This window comes from Triticum aestivum, chromosome 5D (assembly GCF_018294505.1).
Source record: "Triticum aestivum cultivar Chinese Spring chromosome 5D, IWGSC CS RefSeq v2.1, whole genome shotgun sequence".
In the NCBI taxonomy this organism is placed as follows: domain Eukaryota; kingdom Viridiplantae; phylum Streptophyta; class Magnoliopsida; order Poales; family Poaceae; genus Triticum; species Triticum aestivum.
This window is the reverse complement of record NC_057808.1, coordinates 118619515-118645982: the sequence shown is the minus strand read 5'-3', so window position 1 is coordinate 118645982 and position 26468 is coordinate 118619515.

The following is a 26468-nucleotide window of genomic DNA, read 5'->3' as shown; positions in this document are numbered from 1 at the left end:
GAAACTTTGGCCAGACAGATAACCCGGCGGTCTAAGTCAATGATAATTATCAATGGCGAGCTGCATCATTGCAGTGTTACTGGGGTTTTTCAGCATTGTGTTTCCCCTGAGGAGGGTCAAGAAATTTTACGAGAGGTTCACGAGGGGGATTGTGGCCATCATGCCGGCTCGAAATCCCTTGTGGCAAAGGCTTTTCGTCATGGTTTTTATTGGCTGACGGCTCACGCTGACGCAGAGGATCTAGTCAGTAAATGTGACGGTTGTCAGAAGTTCTCAAGACGTGCTCACGTGCCGGCTCAAGAGTTGAGGATGATTCCAATCACTTGGCCGTTTGCAGTCTGGGGGCTTGATATGGTTGGGCCTTTCAAAAGGTCCAAGGATAAGAAGACCCACCTCTTGGTGGCGGTTGACAAGTTCACAAAGTGGGTTGAGGCAGAGCCGGTTAGTAAGTGTGATGCAGCCACGGCGGTTCAGTTTATGAAGAAGGTGATATTTCGCTTTGGTTTTCCACACAGCATTATAACTGACAATGGTACCAATCTGTCTAAAGGTGCCATGGAGGAATTTTGTCAACGAGAACATATACGGCTTGATGTTTCATCAGTAGCTCACCCCCAATCCAATGGTCAAGCTGAGAGAGCCAATCAGGAGATCTTGAAAGGCATCAAGCCCCGGCTTTTGGTCCCTTTGCAACGGACGCCGGGTTGTTGGGTGGAGGAGTTACCCTTTGTGTTATGGAGCATCAATACTACTCCTAACAGGTCTATGGGTTACACGCCTTTCTTCATGGTTTACGGAGCCGAGGCGGTTCTCCCTAGCGACATCCGTCATGACTCGCCTCGAGTGGCGGCTTATGTCGAGGCGGACAATGAGCAAGCACGTCAAGATGCTCTTGATTTGCTGGACGAACAGCGTGATGTTGCAGTAGCTCGCTCGGCGATTTACCAACAAGACCTGCGCCGCTATCACAGCCGCCGGGTTAAGTCCAGGACCTTTCAGGAAGGTGATTTGGTGCTCCGGCTCATCCAGGATCAAACAGATGCACACAAGCTATCCCCACCTTGGGAAGGGCCCTTTGTGGTCAGCAAGAACTTGCACAACGGGTCATACTACCTCATCGATATTCGAGAGCACAAAGATTCACGTAAGTCGGAGGAGGAGACCCGTCGGCCGTGGAATATAGCTCAGCTTCGGCCTTATTACACCTGAGCCACCGGCTCTCATAATGTACATATTTCTATAGCCATGTATATATTATGATGAATAATAAAGCAGGACCTGTGTCCTTTTTTCCCTCCAAAGGTAAATGTGTCATTGTTATTTTCATTATGATATCACATGATCACTTGGAGGCTGACCCGGCTTATGATCGTATTCGAATCTAGCCGTTAAATATATGATCACTTGGGGGCTTCCTGTTCAAACATAGGTCGTATTCGAACCAAAGAGAACATAGCTGTCGATACCCACTTGATTGGCATATTGCCGAGCTCATTGGGGAGTTTCTTGATCATATTTGAATCATAGCTCAACCCCCTTTAGGAACCGACGTGGATCGTATTCGAATCAGCATCGTTAAACAACTCTCAAGGTCATTTGGGGGCTTCCTGTTCAAACATAGGTCGTATTCGAACCAAAGAGAACATAGCTGTCGGTACCCTCTTGATCGGCAACGCCAAAGCCACTGGGGGCTATATGATCGCATTCGAATCTTAGCTTAACCCCTTTGGGATGGTTCTCTGGTCGTATTCGAATCAGAAGCTTCTAAATTTTTGAGATCTCTTGGTTTGCAAACAAGTTCTTTTGATCATATCAAAAGTGTTCAAGGGTGGTTCTTATTCCACCGGCTTAACCTTGATTAATAACGCTGATAGCACATAATAAGCATTATATGTGCTGGTGAACCGGACTTGAGTTCTCAACCTTCATTATTCGGGTTACATAAACCGGAAGTGTACTTGAAGGCTCGCAGGTATGCTGTTATGGTTATCTCAAAGATATAATTGAGAGCCGGTTTATTATGACTTTGATTCATATTCCGGGTTATCTGTAAAATATATGACTCTCCATGCGGTAGGCCGCCTAGGGACTTGTGATTTGTTTTCTATGCAGGACAATTAAGAAAGCTCTTTAATCTTAAGGAAAGCAGTGGATCAAACATAACCCGGAAGAATATAAAAGGGCAGCATAAACAGGGTTAAGCGCTACACACGTGCACGATGGCACGACAAAATTACAGGACACCCCGAGTCCAAAAGGTGAGGCATTGTTTTTAAGACATAACCATGAGCCGCCTAGGAAATCAAAGGTGCTGTTGGGCTGAAGTTTCCGACTCATCCCTCTGCGCTCCTCCGGCTGTTTCCATGTCCTGGAAGGTTGATGATTACCAGTCAATACCGCTCAAGGCTTCAAATTGAGCTTCATCATCAATTAACCCGGCCGGGTCAACTTCAGGGGCGAAGGTATGCTTACGAGTTGGAGGAATCAGGCTGACTGCTTCATAGCGTGGTGTTGGGATTCTCTGATTCTCCGCGTCATAGCCCGGTTGATATTTGGTAAGATCTGTGTCATTGCCAATCAAAGTGGCCACAGGGCGTACGCTCTTCACACAAGCGGCGAAGTCCTTGTGGTCAAAGGGGTGCCGTCTTCCTTCAAGCTGGGATACCCAAGGGCGATGTTGGCCGGGTCTAGCTCCGGTAGAAACGCCTTGGCCCGGCTCAGAGCGGCTATAGCTCCGGCTCTTGCAGAAGCCCGTCTCAACTCTTGGAAGCGTTGAGGAAGTACGGCAAGCCGCCTGAGTACATCCGCCAGGTGAGTGGGAACTTCATTTGACAGAGCCACAACGGCTAAGGCACGTTGTGACCCGGTGTAAAGTTGCTCTACCAAAGTATAAACCGCCTTCAGTTTGGTCAGCACGTTCTGGTTGAGATTGGAACTCCTGGGACCTGCATTTCAAAGTCAGGTGAGCTGATGGCAATTGAGATACTTATGGGAAAGGAACGATGTAAATTAGCTAGAAACTTACAGAGTAACTTACCAAAGATTGCGGAGACCATCTGTGATACATGGCGTTTTAAGCCGGATAGCTCGGCGGTTCTTTCAGTAAGAGTGGCCTCCGCTTGTTCGGCCCGGCTGAGCAAAGCAGTTTTTTCATCCGCCTAGGCTTTTCTTTCTGCTTCAAACTTCTTCAGTTTCTCTTGTGCAGATACACTGAATTCAAATTTGGAGTTGGCCTTTTGGGTTTCACTTTCCTGAGTCTTCAGGCGGTTCTTTAGATCAGAGATTTCTGATTCAAATTTCTTACAGACGGCCTGTACAAATTCCGGGTTACAGTTAGGGTGATTATAATGCAACATTAAGTCCCAAGCACTTTGCAAGCAAAGACACTTGGCACTTGGGGGCTAATGTATGCCGAAGAGCTCTGTTTACAGTGCCGGTTCATGAAAATAAGTCCCAAGCACTTTGCAGGTAAAGGTACTTGGCACTTGGGGTCTAATGCGTAAAGCTGCTCAACTACTTGATTAAAACAAGGTAAGGACCGGTTCAATTATGCTGTTTAAACCGGCCCTCGAGTGTTACCAGATAAGCCGGTTTTCTTGCAGTGGTTACTAAACCGGTATAAAGTCTACAACATATTTCATCATAAGTAATAGACTTGGGGGCTGGCATGGTAAGGATAGCTATGGAGTAAGAAAGAGAGTCATACCTTAGACTTTTCCTGTATTTGCTTCACCATATCAATTTCCAGGTCCCGGCTGTTGTGCACTTGATTAATATAGCCAGAGGCAATATCTCCAATACTCAGATTAGCATAATCAGTGATGTCCAGCCTGGCCCTGCGACGTTCCAGAAGTTCTTCCTTGGCAGAACATCTAGCCAACACGGTGGGTCTTCCCGGTTCGACAAAATCGGTCCGGGTGATTACAACGTCCGGATCATCTGGATGAGCCGGGCTGGGGATCTCCGGGTTATCAGAGCTTTCCATAACTTGTTCATCAGATGGAGCAGTGGCGGTTTCAGGAGCTAGTGCAGATGGCGGCTCATGAGTAGAAGCATCAGGTTCAGTCAGGACCGGCTCTTCGGCCGGCGTATTTTTCTTCGCCCTCTTGCTGGGCTTTACTTGTACACTGCAAGTCAAAGGGTTAGTGCAAAAAACATGAGTAAGATAAGCACAAAATCAACTGATCATCATTACCCGGGAGCGGTTTTGAAAGCCGGCAAGCTGGACTGCATTGAGTCGCCGGAGGAAGGTGAAGTTCCCTCGTAGTTTGAGTCCGAAGAATTGAGTGGTTGACGAGTGACACCTGCCAAAGGATGAAAAGGATATAAGTCGGAGATAACCTCAGTCCGGCGCTTCCTTGATGCTTCGGGTAAGCCGGAGGAGAGGTCTGTATCCTTGCTGGTCCGGGTCTGCCTCCGAATCTCATAAATCTGTCGCTTCAAAAGAAATTGAGGATCTTGATAAGCTAAAGGATGTGAAAATCTTACTTTCCGGGTTACTCTTTGGACTTTCTGTCTCGGCTCGGAGTCAGAGGAAATTATAGTTACCTCTTCATTCACTTCATGACTCGTTCCGGTGTCCTCCTGCTGATAATCCGTGTCAATAAGATGGTTAAAAAAGGAGCCTAAAGAGTCAAGAGCTACCTCTGACTCGGAGGTGTCTTCCAGACGAAGCAGGTCCGTGGCGCTAGGTTTATTCCCCTTCTTACGGGGAGCGGCTCTCCTGGCGGCTTTCTTAACTTTTCGGGCCTTCTTGGCAGCTTCGTGGTCATACTTGACCTTCCAGAATTTATCATTAGCCTGTAAAATACAACAAAGGTTAGTGAGTTAAGACAAAATCGTTAAAATGGAAGGTGAAGTATTCAGGTCAATGGTTTACCGCTGGAGCTGGGTTAGCCTTGCAGAAAGTGCTTACGCCCACTCTCTCGCAATCTGCCAGGCTCTCGTTCAGAAGAGACTTGGTTGTATCATCAATGACGTCCTCAGGTAAGTCGTCTGGACTGTGCCGAAGAGGATCATCCTTCTGGCCCGTGTAATCACACATCAAGCCAGGGCGGCGGCTTAAAGGAATCACCCGCCAGGCAATCCAGACCCGGACCAGATCAATGCCATTTAGGCCGTTCCCCAGAAGAGCTTTGATTTTGTTGATGGTAGGAATAAGAGGTTGACGTTCAGCTTGAGATAATTTGTCTGGCAAGCGGTGATTTGACTCCAGACGCAGGGCACGAAAGTCGGGCAGAGGGTTCTCGTCAGCCGGAGAAGTGTCTTGGCAGTAGAACCAAGTCTGGTTCCAATCTTTCGGGTGGCTTGGCGGCTCAGCATAAGGGAAGAGACAATCTCTCCGTCATTGGATTGAGATTCCACCGAGCTCCAAGCTGGGCCCGTTGGCACATTCATTCTGGCGGTTCAAATAAAATAACTCCCTAAAGAGTAGCAAGCTGGGTTCTTCTCCAAGGTACACCTCACATAACACTTGGAAGTTGCAGATGTTTGACACGGAATTGGGTCCGATGTCTTGAGGTTGCAGATCAAAAAAGTGCAGGACATCTCTGAATAATTTTGAGCCGGGAGGAGCAAAGCCCCGGTTCATGTGATCAGTAAATATGACAACTTCCCCATCCTTGGGTTAAGGCCTCTCTTCGGACGGGTCAGGAGCACAATAGGACATGACCTCTTTCTTGGGCAGGTAACCCGTTTTCACGAAGTCAGCTAAGGTGCTATCAGTGACGTTGGATCTAACCCAGTTGCATGTAATGGGCGCCTTGGGAGCCTTGGGCGGCATTGTGAAGGATGGAAGCCTATGACAAAATAAAATTTCCGATTCAAATTTAAGCCGGAGGAAAATTTCGGTTCAGTATTTAAGGTGGCGGCTTATGAAGGGGCCTAATGATATATGGCTAATTGTGTCAGGTTATTTAAGCCGCTATGAATATTCATGAAGCATTGCCTTTTTAAGCCGGTGATATGAGCCGCCATAGCTAACAGATGCAATTTTTGCCTAAGTGTTGCACAAACAAGTTTCACAGGTTGCAGTAATTATTTTGGATCAAACGGTCGTCCAGAAAAGAAAATTGTCTAGACCTAAAAACTAGCACAGAGAAGTTCATAAGCTCTAATGAGGTCTTTTTGCAAGCAAAAGGGATCTGCTAGTATTGGAAATGGGTGTGAAACCACTACCGCAGGAGTTCTGTACTGTTTTTCGAATCAAAAGAAGTCGCGGTGGAAGAACTATAAAGGAACTAAGATGAACTACGAAGAACACGGAGGAAACGCGGAACCCTAATGTGGATCTGACGTTTGAGAAGAAGAGGACTTACAGTTGCAGGTTCACTGCGGAGAGTCGCCGCCGTTCTCTGGACTAGCTCGGGTTGATGCAGCGGCCGAGGCTGAGGAAGACGAGAGGCGCGGCAGCAGCGGCGGGGCTCGGGCTCTGAGGCGTTGAGAGGAGGAAGACGATGGAAAGGGAAGAGTGAGAGAGGACCCGGTCGGGCCTATTTATAAGGGACGGCTGTTAAGTGGGCGCGAGAAACGAGGAGGCTGAAGACATGATTATCCAGCTGCAGAGGCGCCTCGATTTTCGGGATAGTTATTAAAGATAAGGATCCGTTGAGATATGTTGGGCAGAACGTGCATTAATGGCGGATGACGTCACGGCGGGTTACCAAGAATCCAGAAGATGACATCATGGCAGGTTGTAACCTTCGCGCAAACAGAAGCCGGAAGATTTTTTCTTAAGGTATTGAAGATTGACATGAACCGGTTCAAATCAATCTGGGGCCTAATGTTGAGGATATAGCTACTGGTGTAACCCGCCCAGGATGGGCCGGGTTACGTTGCGATACCTCTTCATTTAGAAGCCCAAGGACAGATTAAGGATGGCGGTTTAGTAATGAGCCTAAGGCCCAGAGGCGACTTAAGGCCTGTAGTGTTAAACCGCCGTTATGGCATGACTTGTAGTGTAAGGCAGAATAGTTAAGAGTCCGACCGGACATTGTTTATGAGCCGGCTGGGACTCTGAGAGCCGCTGGGCGTTAACCTCTCTATATAAAGGGACGACCCGGCGGCGGTTCAAGCGAGGAACATCAGATCGATAACCAGACATAGCGGTTTAGCTCCCTGGTCATCGAAACCCTAAGTAATTCCACCTCAACTGGAGTAGGCTTTTACCTTCACCGTAAGGGGCTGAACCAGTATAACCCTCGTGTCCTTTGTCCCATTTAACCCCTTTAAGCTTCCTAGTTGCGATGGCTCCACGACTAAGTCCTTGCACGAGGACATCTGCCGTGACAATTCCACGACAGTGTGCGTGTGCGTGTGCGTGTGCGTGTGTGTGTTTAACAGCATGTGTGTGTTAGAGAGAGCGAAAGATCGACCTACTCCTACAGAGAGATGGTGTGTAGTGTACGATTTTAGCCATGAGAGTCGGTGCATCCTCTCGTTTTCGGGCGTCCGGTAGGGACAGGCGGACAGCTGCCACGCCCGCTCCTGACCAGCTGGCCCACTCAATGCCCCTCCATCGCCTGCGCGCGCTTCCCGCCCGAAACGGTCAGCGCCGCTCCAAAGAATCGGTGCCGCATTCATGCCCGGGCAGAGCAGACGCGACCTCTCACTGGCGCATGCGCTGAAGGGAGAAGCAGATTCAAGAGTGATGGTTGCTGCGTCCGTCCAGCTTACTGCTGGGTCTATGTGATTTGACGGCTCATTGGTCATTATTACTGAGGTGGTAGGACTGCTGGATGTCCCACGCTTTTGGCGAAAGGAGGTACTACTAGATTACAATTTTCTCCATTCTTACGGCGGAGGAGTGCAAGAGCAGTGAAAACACGCAGGCTCAGTGATTACATGGCCCACCTCACACTATCACCATATTTCCTGGACACCGTGCGACACCTAACTCTTTACATAGTACTCCCTCCATTCCTAAACATAAGTCTTTGTAGAGATTCCACTAGGTGGACTACATACGGAACAAAATGAATGAATCTACACTTAAAATGCATCTATATACATCCGTATGTGGTTCATGGTGAAATCTCTACAAAGACTTATATTTAGGAACGGAGGAAGTACTTGTATAGTACGTACTATAATTTATCAGCGAGATAGTACAATGCTATGAAGCTTCCAGCTTCTGTTACATGTATCTTGCGTCCAAGGTTGCCTGTTGCAACATTTCATCAAATACAAAGGAGACTAACATGCATGCTATTGCATCTTAATGATTGACAGATCATAGCAAATATGTACTCCCTCCGTTCCAAAATAAGTGTCTCAACTTTATGCTACATACACAGCAAAATGAGTGAATCTAGACTCTAAAATACGTCTATATACATCAGTGTTTGGAGTATGTACTAGTAGTTCATATTGAAATCTACTGAAGGACATATATATTCCAAACAATATGATAAACTCTCTAACCAAGGTAGTAGGGACGAGGAGTAAACGGAGGGAGTAGTAAAATTTTCTCCTCGTCCTGCGAGCCAACGCGCGCGTGGGCGAGGGAGCAGGCGTAAGGCGTATAGTACTACTACTACTCATGCAGTCCCTAGCCATTGAAACAGAGACAGCTAAAGAAAAAAACAATCCATGCAGTCCCTAGCCCTTGAACCGTAAACCCTAACCAGGCTTTAATTTGCTGGCAACGTCGGCGCTTCCTAAGAAATGAAGTTTGCAACCCTTTGACCATCGGATCATTTTGTGCAGTTTCACAAAAATCGAGATGAGCATCCCTGTGGCAAAGAAATTGAAGAAGCGTGACAAGAATAAGATTACTGGGACTAGTTGATGAGACATAAACTCATCACAAATACAGTAGGTAGAAGCCAATAGAGGTATGTGCGGGGCAAAGAAGTAGAGAAATATCCACATGGAGTGATGTGGGCAGCTGGAGCAGTGGTGCAAGCCGGCTGTAAAGGGAGTTGTACTTGAGGGATGTCGGGACGTACCTCAACCTAGAGGAGGGCGGCGGGAGGAGGCAACTACCCACGTCGCGGCAGTGAGCAATGGACGAAGGCAACCTCACCGGCTTTGTGAGAGAGAATGGCGGGGACCCCTGATCGGGACGTGCTGACAATGGGTTTTCACCGTCAGCGACGGTGACCGCATCTACACTAAGCATCCACCCCTTCCAACGGCGGACGTGATCCACCGGGATGTTAGAGATGTGGCCACAGTGGTTTTGTGCGAGAGAGTGTGAAAACTGAAGAGAGCAACCCCAGCAAGCAATCGTGTAGGCTCGTCCTGCCTATGTATATAGTGGAGCGGTTTCCTTTTCTCTCCATATGAACCTATTTATATTGCGTACGTGCCACTGAAGAAAAAACTTTATTTATAAATGACGCGACACCTACTACTCGTTCTCCTATAAACCTTGCGCTTGGCATCTCCAAACTATTAACCTTGCGATTGGCTCTTCGCCTCTTCGGGAAGTCGAGCAATAATGGTACTGTAGTATATATCGTTCTGGCTATATGAGACCGAATGAATTGATGCACGTCCACCACGTGGCGAGGGTCGAGGGGCGAGGGAGAGTGCGTACTATTACGTCCGTTTCAATATGGACTACATACGGAGCAAAATGAGTGAATCTACACTCTAAAATACGTCTATATACATCAGTGTTTGGAGTATGTACTAGTAGTTCATATTGAAATCTACTAAAGGACATATATTCCAAACAATATGATAATCTCTCTAACCAAGGTAGGGACTAGGAGTAAACGGAGGGAGTACTAGTAAAATTTTCTCCTCGTCCTGCGAGCCACCGCGCGCGTGGGCGAGGGAGCGGGCGTAAGGCGTAGTAAGCAAGCTTCACCTCATCCTGCGAGCCACCGCGCCCGTGGGCGGGGGAGACGGCGTACTAAGCAAGCCTCTCCTCGTTCTGCGAGTTGGTGGGACACATCAAAAGTACTCCAGTGTATAGAGCCTTGCCTCTAAGGTAGGCCCCACATGGTTTGCCTCTTTTTTAACATAACGCGTCAAGTCACAATTTGTTTGTTCACCCGTGGTAGACGATCCTCCCTCCATCTAGTGGACAACTAGTACATGTGTCAAATTACCACGTGGGCTGCCTTTTCGTACAGAAATGAGCTCCAGCGTGTACCCGTGCGGGTGTGGTTGGGAAAGAGACGGGAGTACGTGCGTCGTGCGTGCTCCTCTTCTCTTCGTGCACGTCCCCCACCTACATGGGTGTGTGTGAGAGATACAAACCTAGACAAATGGCTTGTGCGTTCGTGAGTGTTTTTTGTTTTGGGGAGAGGTGGAGGTTGATTTCGTGAATGTATTTGTGGGAATATGTGTCGATGACATCTCAAACAAAATTTTGCATGCAATGTGTGTGAAATGGAGGCCTATCCATATCATATATAGAGGGTCGGGCGATCCACGAGAAGAGAGGGAGGGGTCATAGATATCGATAGAGTCGAAGAGAGGATCAAGTGGGTGGGTGTGAGATCGATGAAGAGAGCCATCGAAATTGTGTGTGTGTGCAAGTCAAAGATATAGGGTGACTGACCTAGCTACCGGAACGCCAGAGGGCACAGGTCAAGTTTGTGTGTGGCAGGGAGACATGACTAGAGCGCTCGATGTATCGGTGTGTGTGTGTGTGTGTGTGTGCGCGCGCGAGGGGGTGGGGGAGGGGTAGGCAGAGGCCTAACTATAGAGGTAGAACAACTCGTATATGTGTTGAGAAGGAGAGACCCAGCTATGTCTTGAGGGAGATCGGTCGACATCCATACATAACTGAAGGACGGGAAACAGGATGGGATAGAGAGAGAGAGAGCAGAGAGAGAGAGGGAGGGAGAGGAGTAGAGTGCTGGATGGGTGATGGAGTTGCTTCTCGAAGATGGTGGGAGAGGCCTACTAGACAAACTGAGGGTGGAACTGCAATATTATCAATAAGAGTGGGGATGTGTTTCTGTGTGTGCCTGTGCGTGATAGATCTGTCAGGACACATCCATGGACGATGAAGGGGAACCATGTGTTTGGTAAGCAAACCTAACTAGATCGGTAGATCAATTGTTGTTTGTCGGAGGAAGGGAGAGACATAACTAATGAGGTAGATCGATCGATGCGTGGGAAAAAACGAGTTATAAGGACCTAGCTAACTATATGTATAGCGGGATATCAGTCGGTGTACGTCCATTTGTTAGAGGCAAATAAGGCCCGACGAGACGGATAGACAGAGAAATGGAGCTAGGAGGTGGTGCGAGAGGCCCAGCTACTAGCTAGATAGGGGGAGGAGTGTGCGGTTGTGAGATCGATGAAAAGAGGGGCGAGAGTTTACACGTGTGTGGGACCGTATGAGAGACACGAGGCAAGGACACATAAAGGAGATTGAAGGTGCGTGTGTATGTTGTAGGCAGACATCGCTGGAGAGGTTTATCGATCGGTGTGTGTCAGAAAGGAGTTGTGGAGACTGTGGGAGAACGACCTAAAGAAAAAAAATGAATGTGCGCGATGGATAGAATGTTGAGGGAGGGGGAGGGCGAGGAGGGCGTGTGCATGCACGAGAGAAAGTTAGTGGTAGCTACAAAGGTTAGAGGATTGTGTGGGTGTAAGAGACTAACAAAGATCATAATTTGATATGAAAGTGGATTCATATATTTGAATAGGAGATCATAGTGTTTTAAATATATGCATGCATGAATATAGCGGTGATACGCGTGTTGTGGTTTTGCACATGTTATACCATAATGTGATAATGCATGGCGTTTGCAACTCACAGCTAAATGTCGAACAATCTAAACCATACTATACATCAAACAATCTCACATTTTATTTGAATTTGTGATAACGTGTGGCGTTTGCAGCTTACAACTAAATATCGAACAATCTAAACAATACTATATATCGAACATTCTCAATTTTATTTGAATTTGTGGTAATGTGTGGTGTTTGCAACTCACATCTAAATACTTGTAGGCGTAGGGGGGGGGCACCATACATAATGTGATAAACACATTATACATATGAGACATGGTTTAGTTTGTGAAGATCTAGCTAGAGCTTGAAATGTACTATGATTTGAAATCAACATAAAGCGGATTCAAAAAATCGAGTTCGAGTTCATATAGTACACATAGTTCATATGTAACTCGAGACTAATCATGTGGTGTGCTGTGAAGATAATACACAAACGATGGTTTTTAACTTGACAATAATGATGATTGTAGATCTTATTAAAATAGAGAAACGAATTCAAACGCTTTGACTTCACAACAATCATTATTGTAGATCTTATTCAAATAGAGAAACGAATTCAAATTTAGTTCATATTGAAGTGGTAGTATATACATTTGGAATGCACTAAAACGTTCATTTGACTACTAGGTTGCATGCATTATACACGTAGCAAAATATTTTAATTGAACATAACATGAATTCAAAGTTTTGAATGACATTTGTAGTGCGAATTGATTTGGTACAGTACACGTTAGGCTTGTCCAGAAATTTCAACCCGCGCCTTGTTAGCCCGAAAGATTTAACATAAATCTTTGTCTCGTTGTGCTCCGACAACACCCTCCATCTCAACCCGCGCCTTGCTATTCCAAAATTACAACGCGTGCAAAAACTCCCACCTCCTGTGAAATCCTGACACGTGAAATGCCCGTGATACCCCTGAACCGAAAGAACCGCCTCAAATCGGTGGGGGTACTTTTGTAACTTACCCCACATTTCGGACAAGCGCGTCCCTAAGCCATGGTTCCCCGCTCCCATCCCATCCGCCCACCCATACGTACACCGAGGCCGGCAAAACCCGCGAAGCCCCACACCCTCCTCCATCCGCCACCAAGCCGGAGCCTCTTCCCCGACGATGTCGTCCACAACAACACCTCGACGTCCCTCATCGATGAGGATCCGTCGTCAATTTGGTCGTCCCGCCGGTTCAGCCACCCCGTCCTCCACCTCCAAGGAGCTGCCCCGACGTTCCCCTCGTCTTTCGCACCACCTCCATTCCCACACCACTGTTTCCTCGGATGAAGCTGCAGCCTAATCGGCGCCACCAAAGAGGTTGTACACTAATTGCCGTTCTGCTTGATTCGATCTCATGGTGCTGCCGGCGCTCGGTCCCGAGCCGACACGGCGCGGCTCCATCCACGGCGGCGTCGCCGGCCACTTCCTCCACGGCGTCGCTCCCTCAGCGGCGATGTCCACATCAGTAGGAGTTGCTGCTGCTTTAGTTCTCGCTCGCGCTGCTGCTCTGCTCTTGCTCTCGGTCCCCTTCCTGGTCTGCTCTTGCTCTTGCTCTTGCTCTTGCTCGCGCTGCTGCTCTCGCTCTTGCTCTTGCTTGCGATGCTGCTCCGATTTAGCTACACTTCAGTCGACTGAATCGACTTTTGGGTCAGTCGATTTTCAGGGGGTGGGGGGCTCGCCGGAGTTAAGGAAGAACCAGCCGCAGCGGGGAGGGGGGCTCGCCGGAGAGGTACCCCACTATCTATCTTAGGGTTCGGGGTGGGGGTGGTGGTCGCCGGCGGTGGTGGGGCGGTGGCGTGGGGATCGCCGGAGAAAAAGTTCGGCACGGGGGGGGGGGGGGGGCTAGAGGGATGGCCGGGGCGGCGGTGGACCGGCGGTGGGGAGTGTTTTCGGGGCGGGCGGGGTGGCGCACCGCCGGCCGCGGGCAGCGGGGGGCGGTTGTTTGGCCGGTGGTGGCTGGCGGCTCAGGGGGGTGAAGGTTGAAGATGAAATGCAGGCCCTTGATTTCGTATCCAACAGCTGCAAAGTCAACTGACCAGAGATGAAAAAGTCAGTCGACTGACATGTAGCCTCACCTCTAGTGCATTCAGTTTTGACAGTAAAATTCAGTTTCGACAGCAAAATTCAGTTTTGACAGTTAAGTTCAGTTTCGACAGTTAAATTCAGTTTCGACAGTTAAGTTCAGAGATGAGCGGCTGATGTATACATCTAGCACTTTGTGGTTATGTATTTTACGTCATCTATTGGAAATGCTATTAGAATTCCACTCAGGTTAATGTTGTCTCTCTTGTCCTGCTTTAGCCTCAGCGTCGTCCAACTCACCGGAGCTGCTCCAACGACGAAACCCTCCATCACAGCGGAGCAGTACCTCGGGCTCCATCTCCAGACGCCTAAGATCTTCTTCCCCTCCTCCGATAGCCAAGTCAGCCGGAGCATCCTCACCGGCCAACCCAATCACGCTGAGATCGACATGGCTTCGCCAAAGAGGTTGTACACTTCTTGTGGTTTGACTTAATCTCACCATGCTTCTTTGCATCCTGTGCTCTTCCAATTCTTGTGAACCAAACACCCAGATTGGCAGAAATCCTGTGTTTTTAAATTCTCTGTTTTGCACGTGCATTCCTATCCTATTCCTGTCTATTTCCTATCCCTGCATTGTTAGAATCCTCAAATTCAAACAAGCCCTTACACAATTACTTCTGTTACAGATATGTGTCATAGAAAACCTTGTGTGGTTTGTCCTGCTCCTGCGGTGCTGTGTTCCACCCCAGCTCAGCTGCTCCAACGGCGGAAGGGTTCACCACAGCAGGGATCCGCTCTCCAAACTGTCTTTCGCCGCCTCAGATCTTCTTCCCCGCCACCGGCAGCCACGACAACTGCATTACCATCATCAACTGGGCAGATGACCTTGAGGACTACACGGGTCCGCAAGAGAGGTTGCACTCTTCCGTGTCTGCTTACGTTATGCATCGCTTAATATGATGACATGCTACTTTATCGTCATGTTCACCTATTAGACTCCGACTCAGGTCCAAACTTATGCTGAAACTTGAGTTTTTAAATGGTTGTGGGGTACATATTGGGGCAGCAATCAGTACTATCTGTCTACTATCTAGTTAATCTCGGGTGTCTACTATGAGTTTCATGTTGGGTGCAAACAAACATTAAAGGAGCCATTATCTGTATTTTTTAACTAAAGCTATTATCTGCTTGCTATCATTGGTTTTGGATCTATCCACAGTTTGCTACCTTCACTCTGGATTTGTGCATGCACTCCTTACATAATCTCACTATGTTTTATTCCTATGCATGTCAGTTATTGTACACAATGGAACTGAACATGTAGAGCAAAAGAGACGAGCCTTGCGTGGCAATAAAATTTCATGCAGATGTCGCTCCATGGTGGGCGCAAAGGCAGCTCCCCTCCACCCATTTCGGATCGTAATCAAGAGGAAGATAACTGTTCTGGGGATTCAGAAGCAGAAGACCACTCCTATTTACCCCATGAGGTCTTCGCTCTAACTTGGCATGCTGATGTTGGTAATATCATGCATATGGTGCCTTGCATTGCTTACTGTATACATCAAAGATGTCATCTACTTAGTTTAGACATGCTTTGTGTCAATGCCATCTGTTTAGTTTCTTTATCGTATATGTGAATCATGCAATGCCATCTTGTTTAGCCAGGCATCATATATGTGAATTTTGCAATGCCACCCTGGTTAGCCAGTCATCTTATATGTGAATTATATCATGACATCATTTTTTTATTATGTGTTAAATTTGTCAACAATTTTAGTACATTTAATTACTCTTCTTGTGCATCAGCCATTCGGCACGGTCATGGAAAAATCTTGAGTGGAAACAAGGTCTTCAAAGCAGACAATGCTATCTGACGAAGCGCATGTCTTGCTGGTTACAGATAGCTCCTCAGAGGAGGATTCAGAGATAGATGACCAGTCCTATCCCCCCCCCCCCGAGGTGCATGCTCTAACTTGGCAGGGTTATGTTGCTCATATCGTGTGTATGGTATCTTGCATTGCTATGTCATTTGCTTAGTTTAGACATGATTTGTGTGAATGCCACCTGTTTAGTGTCTAATTACCATATATGTGAATTATGCAATGCCATCTTTTTGCAAGACATTATATATGTGAATTATGCAATGCTATCTTGTTGCAAGGCATTATATATGTGAATTATGCAATGCCATGTTATTTAGCCAAGCGTCATATATGTGAATTATATCATGCCATCCTTTTTTTGTATTTCTCATTGCTTTTGTCGACAATGTTTGTATATTCAACTGCTCTTCATGTGCATCAGCCATTTGAATTGGTGATGGAGAAATCTGGAGTGAAAACAAGGTCTTCAGAGCAGACAATGCTACCTGGTGAAGCAGATATGTTGTTGGTTACAGATAGCTCTTCAGAGGAGGATTCAGAGGCAGATGACTAGTCCTATTATCCCCCTGAGGTGTATGCTCAAACTTGGCAGGGTTATATTACTCATATCATGCATATGTTGTATTGCAATGCTTAGTTTTTACATCATATACACGATATTGAATGCCATCTCCTTAGTTGACACATCATATATGCGATTGCCCTCTGCTCACTTCCTTAGTATATAAATCATATATTTGAATTATATCATGCCATGATGTTTACATAGACAGCATGTATCTCAATTATGGCATGCCAACCCATTTTCTAAAGACATAATATAGTTATATCATCTCATCCTGTTCACATAGTCATCATATTGTGAATTATGTCATTCTATCCGTGAATTATATCATGCCATCATGTTTCCATCGACGGCATGTTTGTGATTTATGGCATGCCAACCACTTTAATAGACACATCGTATAGTTATATCATGTCATCCTGTTTACATAGTCATCACATTTTGAAGTATGTCATTCTATCCTGGTTAGTTAGCCATCATACATGTGAAATTGTGTCATGCTATCTTGTTTAATTAGCCATCATATATTTGAAATTATGTCCTGCTATTCTGTTTGGTTAGACAACATAAATGTGAATTATTTCATGCCCTGTTTTCTTCCCTACTATCCATTGCACCTGTCTATCTTACAATGTCTGTACATTCAATTACTTTTCTTGTTTATCAGCCATTTCAATTGGAGGCGGTGATGGCAGTATTTGTGGGAGTAAAAACACGGTCTTCAGAAAAGATCGTGCTACCTGTCGATGGAGATAGAACCACGGTTGTACTTGCCCAAGAACCAGCCCCACCACACATAACCCAGACTCACGCAGATTGTACCCTTACCCAGTTGGACAGAGAACCAGCTACACCCCTTCTAACCCCAACCCCAGCAGATAGTAACCCAGTTCCCGTTGACACAACACCATATCCACCACAGAGCACCCAAACACGAGCAGTTAGTAAGGCAACTGCAGTGCCCAAAGCATGAGGACCACCACTCTGAACCCCAAGTCAACGCTTAAAGCAGAAGAAGAATTGTTCTCAGGTCAGGTTCCATAGCTATGGTTCATACTACTTTGCTCTTGCATCACTGTATTTACTCATACCAACTAATTTCAAATTTGCCTCCCCAGTACCACTATTCCCTCGCTAGAGGGGGCCCTACCTCGAAGGGCGTCCTTACCGTACAGTGCCCGCAAGGGGACCAGCCCTCCACCAAGCTGTAAGTAAACAAAAGTACTCTATGGTAAATATATCCTACTTTGGGGTTTGATAATGGAAGGCCTTCTCCATTGGGACTTTGCTCCTGGATTGTCCCTGGCCGATCAGGTGAGACGTAAGTTTGGTTCTACGGTGCACTTCTCCCCCTCTCGGAACACCAAGGAATTCTTTTTGGTGGTCTCCTTCTCCTCCTCCTCGGCTTCATTTCCCCTCACGAATGACTCGGTTGGATTGGCTTTGCAATGTTGCATTGGGGGGATTTGCTCTGGTTTCAATGTTGTTGCTCTTACCTCTCGATCATACCATTTTTCTGTGGCCAACAACAAGGTGGGGCATTTCATTTACGATTTAAGGGATCGTGTCTGGCCAGACTTTGTATGCCATTTCCATCTGTTCAATGGCCGTTTTGCTAAACACTATTCTGGTTCTCATTGGCATGCGGATCATGAGTTGGTCGAGTCTTGGATCGTCACCCTGTGGCCCTATCTGCTTCTCTAGATTTTTTACGTAAGGGGCAGTCCAACGATCCCTCGTCGGCCAAAGAACTCAGCAAGTTTAACCTTGTTAATCTGAAGCATTGGAATTTCTCTAATACGCATGATCATGAGGCCTCTTCTTCCTCGATGATTGATCGCCATGATAAAATTCAAATTCAATTTGGGTCGATCTCACCGCAACCTCAGCAGAGCGGCATTAGCGCCTTACCCACTGATCGCCTAGCATTAATGGAGCATTATCTTTCCCAGGCGGAGTCAGAGGCCGATATGGTTATTGAGTGTATTTCTTTTGGGCAATTCAAATGCCCGGTGCGTGCCCAGTACCCACCACTTCCGCAATGTTTTCTCAAGTCTGCTTTCCGATATGCCCCTCCCCATGACATGTGGCCCCCGATGCTCAGCGCTCAGCATAAGGCTGATTTAGCCCAGGCAGATTATTCCGCAGATGACATTAATTCTCTTGCCACTAATTGGGCCGCCCTTTGCGCTAGATGCCTTCAATGGGGGCACTGCAGGATCGCTTGCCAAGCTCGACTGATATGCATTAACTGCTCGGGCCCTGATCATAAAACAGGGGATTGCCCAAAACGTAGCAGTCGTGACACTCGTTCCCTGCCTGGGTCAAACAAGGAGACCGCAATTATTCCCTCGCGATTTTTGGGCCATCCTATTTACACCAAATGCATGACCAAAGCTCCAGCGAGGATCGTCCGATGTGATGCTTGTGGGTTCTATGGCCACGTGGCGTCATCTTGCCACAGAGCCGCTTTCCAAAATAAGTGGAAATGGGTTGCAAAGGCAAGTATGCCTCCCACCGCCCCCATTCATGCTTCAGCTTCCGCCTCGAGAACCCAACGGACCTCACCCTGTCCCGTCCCATCGCCACATTCTGCCTCTCTGCTGCAACTAGCGCCATTGCCGTCGCATCCACCTATCTTTGCGCTAGCTCACTCCCCTTTGCCCCGCTCCACAACAATGGCAAACTTTCCACTGAACCCTGTGCCTTTCCTCCCGCCAGGTTTCGCCGTTGAGCCAGGGCCGGCAGATCGTCTTGTGCGCAGCGGCATGGTCGTTGGACCAATTGCTCCTCTCAGCCATGAGTACCTGGCCATTGCAGAAGCCAGCGCGTATGTGCCCCTGCATCGCCGCGCCACTGTCCGCAATCAGGTCACTAATCTGCTTCAGGAATCGCAGCTTTTTACTACTGAGGTCAGTGATCACCCCTTTGGCATTGGGCTGTTTGGATTTGTGGATTCCTTTATGAGAGATACTGCTGTGAACACTCCGCTTGAGCTTGAAGACGAAGATCTGCTGATTACCTTCGTTCCGCATAATGAGGCTCTTAACCGTCGAGCTGCTCCATTTGGGCCTCAGGTTTGGATTATGTTGTTTGGTTTCCCGTATGATTACCAAACAGATTATTACATCAATAAGGCCTTGGGTGGATATGGTTCCTTGGTTTCATGGTATAATCCACGTCAGGATCGCAGATTCATCCTTCTGAAAGCCAGGGTAATTAGTTTGCGCCTCATCCCCAAGAGCTTTGTGGTATGGCAGCTTGGCGGTGCGCGTGATAGCTGGACAGTTGTAGTCACCATCCTTCGTAGCAACGACTGGAATGGCCTCCTCCCTGACGTCCCTGCTGCACCTGAGGAACAGCCACCCCCCGATGGCAACCCGCATCCGCATTTTGGCCCTGAACTCACTGCAGAACAGCTATATCAGCAGCAAGTTCATAATTGGCTCGTTCAGAATGGTGCACCTGCAGCTGGCAACAATGCGGCCCACCAGGTGGATGACAATGCTGGTTGGGGCGCTTGGGATGCGCCCGCTGCTCCTCCACCCCCGCAAATGCCGCCCCATCTGGTGAACTATCAAGCCTGCCTTGCTGCGCAGGGTCTGACAGTGTGTAGCGATCAGACCTCAGACGGTCAAGTCTCTGTGCATCAGTGTCATCCCTGGATCAGTAATTCTGACACGCACAGTACTCGAAGGATTTATAACAGAGTAGCAATCACACACTTATTACATCGAATGTCTCCGAAAGAGAACTTATTACAATAAATATGGCTTAAGGCCATCTAATAACGATAACAGCGGAGGGCTTGGAAGATAAGTGAGTCCATCAACTCCAACGGCATCACTGAGTATAGAACCACGACCTAAGGCACCTTACTCGTCGTCTGAAAAGTCTGCAACATGAAACGTTGCAGCCTGAAAACGGGTCAGCACATGGAATATGCTGGCAATGTAACACATAGAGAGTAATGAACAGAATAATGCTATACTACATGCATATATGGCTGGTAGAAGGCTCTATGGTTACAGTTTTGCGAAAAAGCCAATTTTTCCCTACTGCAAAGGAATAAATTTTATTTAACTATCATGGTGGTTGTTAAACATTGAGAATGGTTGACAGCATTCTCAATCCCAATTAAGTATCATCATCGAAACCCAACAAAATTAATTAAAGTAACATGATGAGATTCACATGAAAATCCAGATACTAGATACTCAAGTTGTCCATAACCGGGGACACGGCTAACCATGATTAGATTGTACACTCTGCAGAGGTTTGTGCACTTTTCCCCACAAGACTCGATCTCCTCCATTGGGATTCTCGCACTTCATGGTGTTTGAGAAACGGATGACCGAGGCACAGTCTTTCAGAAGCGTTAACTCTCTACTCCGGGTAGACAGTACCACCTACATCCCCTACATCTGCTAGTCTACCTCTTCAAGAGCTCACACAACCTACTCAACTATGCTAGAGCCCATAATAGCTTGTGGCTGCACACGGAAGTTTCTAGCATGAATAATCTCATGATCCCTTTGAGCCTGGGTGGCGGTCCAAAAGAAAAACAGGCAATTCCTGGAATACCCAGGTACCTCAATCCACCCAGATGTGTGTTTTAGTTGCCACCTTAAGTTTAACCATTAATTAACAATCTCACATCTGTCATGGTAACGCTCAAACCCAATCCACGTCTACTAGCATAGCATAACAATATAAGCAAATGTTGAAGTAATTCCCAAGGGTTTGATAATAAACAGGGCAATAGGTACTACCTCATCTACTTCCCAGAACCCACAATTTAATTAGATCCTAATCATGCAATGTTTGAGGGTTGATCTAATGCAATAAAACTGGGTAGTAAAAGAGGTATGATCAAAGTGTTACTTGCCTTGCTGATGATCCGGGAAACCTAGCGATTCGAAGTAGCAAGCGGCGCACTCCGGGTACTCTATCGCAAACAAACAAGCATACAATAAGTACTCATCTAATGCACAGGTAAAACTCAAATAAGAGACTTAACCAGAAAGTTCAACTTAAGAACTCCGGTTTGCAAAAAGAATCAAATCAAACGAAGCAACAAAAATCAAACGGCGAAAGAAACAAGCTTCGTTTACTAATCTGGACCTAAGTCAAATTTTACCGAAGCAAAACTTGTTTGATTTGGTTAAAAGGAAAGAGGGCTTCGAGACGAAACTCTAGGCGCTTGAATCGCCTGATTCCGATAAATGAGCGAAAAGAAAAACGAAAACGAAAAACAGATCGGAAATCGCTATCTGGAATAATCGCAGAAAATCCGAGAAAAAGAAAACTGACGAACAGTTTAACGAACGGACGTCCGTTAACTGTAACTAAACGAAGAACGCGTTCGTTAAAACAAACGAACGAGCGAACGCTCGCTAAACAAGAAAACAGAAACAAAACAAATCCGATCTATAAAAAAACCTAGGGTTTACAAAAAAACCGGACCGGGCGGCGGGCGGCGGTGTACCTCCGACAAGGCGCTCCGGCGGGGCGGGGCGGCTCCGGCGGGGTGGCGAGGGGGCGGCGACGGCGGCGGCTGGCGGCGCGAAGGCGGCGGCAGCGGCTTCGGCGCGGGAGGCGGGGCGAGTCGAGGTGGCGGGGTGAGGGGGGGCGGCGGCGCTATTTAAGAGGGGGGGTGGTGGCTTGGAGGAGGGGGCAAGGCGGCGGGGAGGAGTCCCGGCCGGACTCGGCGTGCGGCGGCGGGGCGGCTGCGGTCTCCGCGCAGGAGACGGCGGCGCGGGAGCTGGGCCAGCTCGGCTGGGCTTCGGCCCAGTCGGGCGCGCGGGTTTTTTTTTAAAAAAATTCCGCCGAAACTAAAAAAATTCTAGAAAATAAAATAGAATTCTAAAAATGCCAAAATAAATTTTCACCGTCTAAATAAAATATTTAGAACGAGATGAACATTTTCTTGGCCCTAAATGAAATTTTGAAAATGTGCAATTTTTCTAAATTCAAATAAAATAGCCAAAACACCAAATAAAATAAAATATGATTTTTTTATTAAATCCTCAATATTTCTTATTTTTGGGAAAGTCATTTTATTCCCTCTCTCTTATTTTTATAAATGAAATAATTGAAGATAAAATAAATCAAATCAAATGATCCTATTTTCAAAATTCGAGAAAACTCAAATATGAAAATAACGAAATCCCCAACTCTCTCCGTGGGTCCTTGAGTTGCGTAGAATTTCTAGGATCAACCAAAATGCAAATAAAATATGATATGCAATGATGCTCTAATGTATAACGTTCCAAATTGAAAATTTGGGATGTTACACAGTGCAACATGGATTAGTTCCTGAAAACAACGTAACTGACAATGCATTCCAAGCTTGGAATGATTAGATCACCCAATCTGACAGCTCTAGCTCGACCCAGTCTGACCTTTTCGTCCTGGCTGTTCCAACAATGCAGTTGTCTGACAGTGCAAGCTCTGATTCTCTTACCATCTCACTGGAGATCCATGACCAAGGTGTCAGATTTGGCTTATCTGCTCAAGGTGATGAGATCCTCTCCAGGCTGCTGAATGACCCAATCCCACGCCTGAATCTCAACGCCTTCATCTTTCAAGTTGTTAGTCCAATGCTTGCAACATTTGGGCCTTGGAGGGAGGGGTTTGGTTTGAGAACAAACACGGTTCAGTTATCTGTTTTGGTCACACAGGATTCTACTGGTCTGAACTTTTCCCAACAATCAAGCTCTACTTCTGTTGTGGTACCTTCCTCAGTCATCATCGAGGAGCTATCTGAACAGGCTCGCTTGGACACCAACAATGAGCCTGCCATGCTGCCCAACACTGATGACGCCCCTATGGATACAGAACAAGTTGCGCACACTTCAGCACCTCCTGTGATCTCGGAGGCAATTTCTTCTAGGGCCATCACTGGTCCGCACTCCCGTAGGGCCAGGGCTGCTGCTCCTATTTCCACATCTGAAGTGCGCCGCAGCCTCCGCTCCAACAAGTATGATGGGTTCAAGGTACCCCCCCCTCTCTGACATTCACAAGAACACTTCCAAAGTTAAGCCTCGGGTCATTCCGTCTATTGGCACATCAGCTTCTGCTGCTTCTTCTGCTGGTGAGATCCCCCCACCAACTCCTATAGCTACTCTGCAATCCATTGGAGTTAACAGGTGTGCTATACCTGCTGCTGAACTTTCTGAAGAAACCCTGCTTGCTAAAACTGCCGCGGTATCTGAACTTTCTGCTCCTCTGACTGACATGGCTGACCACGGAGAGGATCTCTCCCACAACTCTGCCTAATCTTTGGAGTTCTCTATGCCGCTGTTGAGCTGCTGGAATGTGCTCTCATGGAATATTCGGGGGCTCAATTCTGAAAAGAAGCAACTGGCTCTGAATAATGCTATCTCCACCAGTGGTTGTGCTATCGTTTGCCTTCAGGAGACTAAGATGCCTGAGGTTACATTTGCTTTTATTAAAACTTGCTGTCCTAGACAATTTGATCGTTTTGCTTTTGTCCCTTCGCGAGGCGCCTCTGGGGGGTTGCTAACGATCTGGAAAAGTTCGGTCTTCTCTGGTTCGGTTATTTCGTCTGATCCATTTGCGCTAGCCATCGATTTCATTAGCACACAATCCTCTCGGCGTTGGACGTTAGTTAATGTGTATGGGCCTTGCACTGGTACAGACAGAGATGTTTTCATGTAGTGGTTGTATGACATTCAAATACCCAGTAATCAAGACTGGTTACTTTTGGGTGACTTTAACTACATGCGAGCCCCGGACAATCGTAATAAACCTGGGGGTAATATTCATGACATGATTACATTCAATGACATAATTCGTAAGCAGCAACTGATTGAGCTTCCGGTGAAAGGGAGAACCTATACTTGGAGCAATATGCAGAACGACCCGCTACTTGAGCAGATTGACTGGTTCTTCACTTCCCTGCATTGGACCAACGCATACCCTAAGACGCTCGTTAAACCCCTCGGCAAGCCTGTTTCTGATCACATCCCTTGCGTTGTCTCTATCGAGACCAAAATCCCTCGTTCCAAGCTATTTCGATTTGAATCCTACTGGACCCTACATCCAGGTTTTATGGACACTGTTCGTGAGGTTTGGAAATGGCCAGTTAGGGACACTAATGCTGCCACGGTCCTTTGTCGAAAATTCAAAGCTCTTCGACACACTCTCAAAATCTGGAGTAAGAATATTTCTCGTCTTTCAGTGGCCATCACGAACTGTAACGTTGTCCTTGCGGACTTAGACGAGCTGGAGAATAAACGAAACCTTTCAATCCCGGAAATGAATTTCAGACGAATCCTAAAGTCACACTTGCTGAGACTGCTCAAATATCAAAAACTCTATTGGAAGAAGCGATGTACTATTCGTTGGATCAAATTCGGAGATGAAAACTCAAAAAATTTCCAAGCAGTGCCCACGGAACGCTATCGCCAAAACAATATCTCTTCCTTCACACTTGAGGATGGCACACTGGTTGACAATCATCCTGCAAAAGAATCCCTCTTGTTTCAAACCTACAAAAACCGCCTGGGGACGGTCTCCCCTTCAGATATGAAATTTGATCTTCCAACCATCATCCCCCGTGCCACCAATCTTGATCAGCTCACCACTCCTTTTACCCATGAGGAAATCGACAATGTGGTAAAAGGTATGCCTCCTGACCGCGCACCCGGCCCAGATGGTTTTAGTGGGGCGTTTTTGAAAGCATGTTGGCCCATCATTCGACACGACTTCTATGCCCTATGTGAGCAGTTCTATGAAGGTGCGTTAGATGTGACAAGTATCAATGATGGTCTCATCACACTCATACCTAAGATCAACTCTCCAGAGCCGGTCAACGACTTTAGACCCATTACTCTACTTAATTGCTGCCTCAAGTTAATTACCAAACTGCTAGTAGACAGACTTCAACGTGTCATCCTCACCCTTATCCACCGCAATCAATATGGCTTTATTAAAGGGCGCACTATACAGGATTGTCTGGCTTGGGCATATCAATATCTCTATCAATGTCAAAGCTCGGGTCGGCCAATCATTCTTCTTAAGCTTGACTTCTCCTAAGCATTCGATACTATTGCACACGAACCGATGATTCGCATTATGTAGCAAATGGGTTTTAACGACAAGTGGATTTCCTGGATCAAGTGCCTCTTCTCTTCGGGTCGATTGTCCGTCCTTCTTAATGGGGTCCCAGGCCGACAGTTCCTTTGCCAATGCGGTGTGCGGCAAGGTGATCCTCTGTCCCCCTCCTCATCTTTGTCCTCGCAGCTGAGCTACTTCAAGGTGCGGTTAATGATGCTTTCCGACGTGGTGATATCATCTTGCCTTTCCCCTGCAATGGGCAAAATGACTACCCAGTGATCCAATACACAGACGACACCCTCCTTGTTTTGCCAGCCTGCCCACAACAAGCTACACGTGTCAAGAACATCCTTTCTGACTATGCATCCTCAATTGGCCTCAAGATTAACTTTCATAAATCCATGCTCATACCAATCAACCTGGATGCAAGTACAACGACTAGCCTAGCCACTATTTTCGGCTGTAGTGTAGGTACAATGCCTTTCACCTACCTTGGCCTACCGCTCGGCACTACAAAACCAACCATCCAGGAATTCATGCCTCTAGTTTGCAAAATGGAGCGTTGCCTCACTGCCACGATTGCCATGATGTCCTATGGCGGTCGTCTCTCCTGGCTCAATGCATCTGTCACATCCCTTCTGGTGTTTGCCATGTGCACGCTCAAGTTCCCTCCGAAACTGATTGAAATTCTAAACAAGATAAGAAGGAGATGTCTCTGGACAAAGAAAACCGATCAAGGAGACAAATGTAATTCGCTAGCTGCCTGGGAGCTGGTGTGCAAGCCCAAGAGTAAAGGTGGGTTAGGAGTGATCAACATTAAAATCCACAATGATGCCCTCTTGTTGAAATTTCTGCACAAGTTCTATAACAAACTGGATGTACCGTGGGTTACCATGCTTTGGGATAATCAGTATGTCCACCAGGTGCCTCATGCGGTTGATTTTTCAGATCTTTTTGGTGGAAAGACATTTTCAAGTTAACGCCCATTTACCAGGGAATCACCCGTGTCCAAGTAGTTAACGGCTCGACTACGCTGCTCTGGAAGGACCTGTGGTCAAATGATGTGCTCCAATCATCACACCCACGTGCCTTTTCTTTTGCTCTGCATGAAGACATGACGGTCGCTGACTTCTGGGCCAACACAGAGCTGCATGAAACCTTTCACCTACCACTGTCCGCCCGTGCTCTCAATGAGGTGCAAGATGTCCAACATGCAG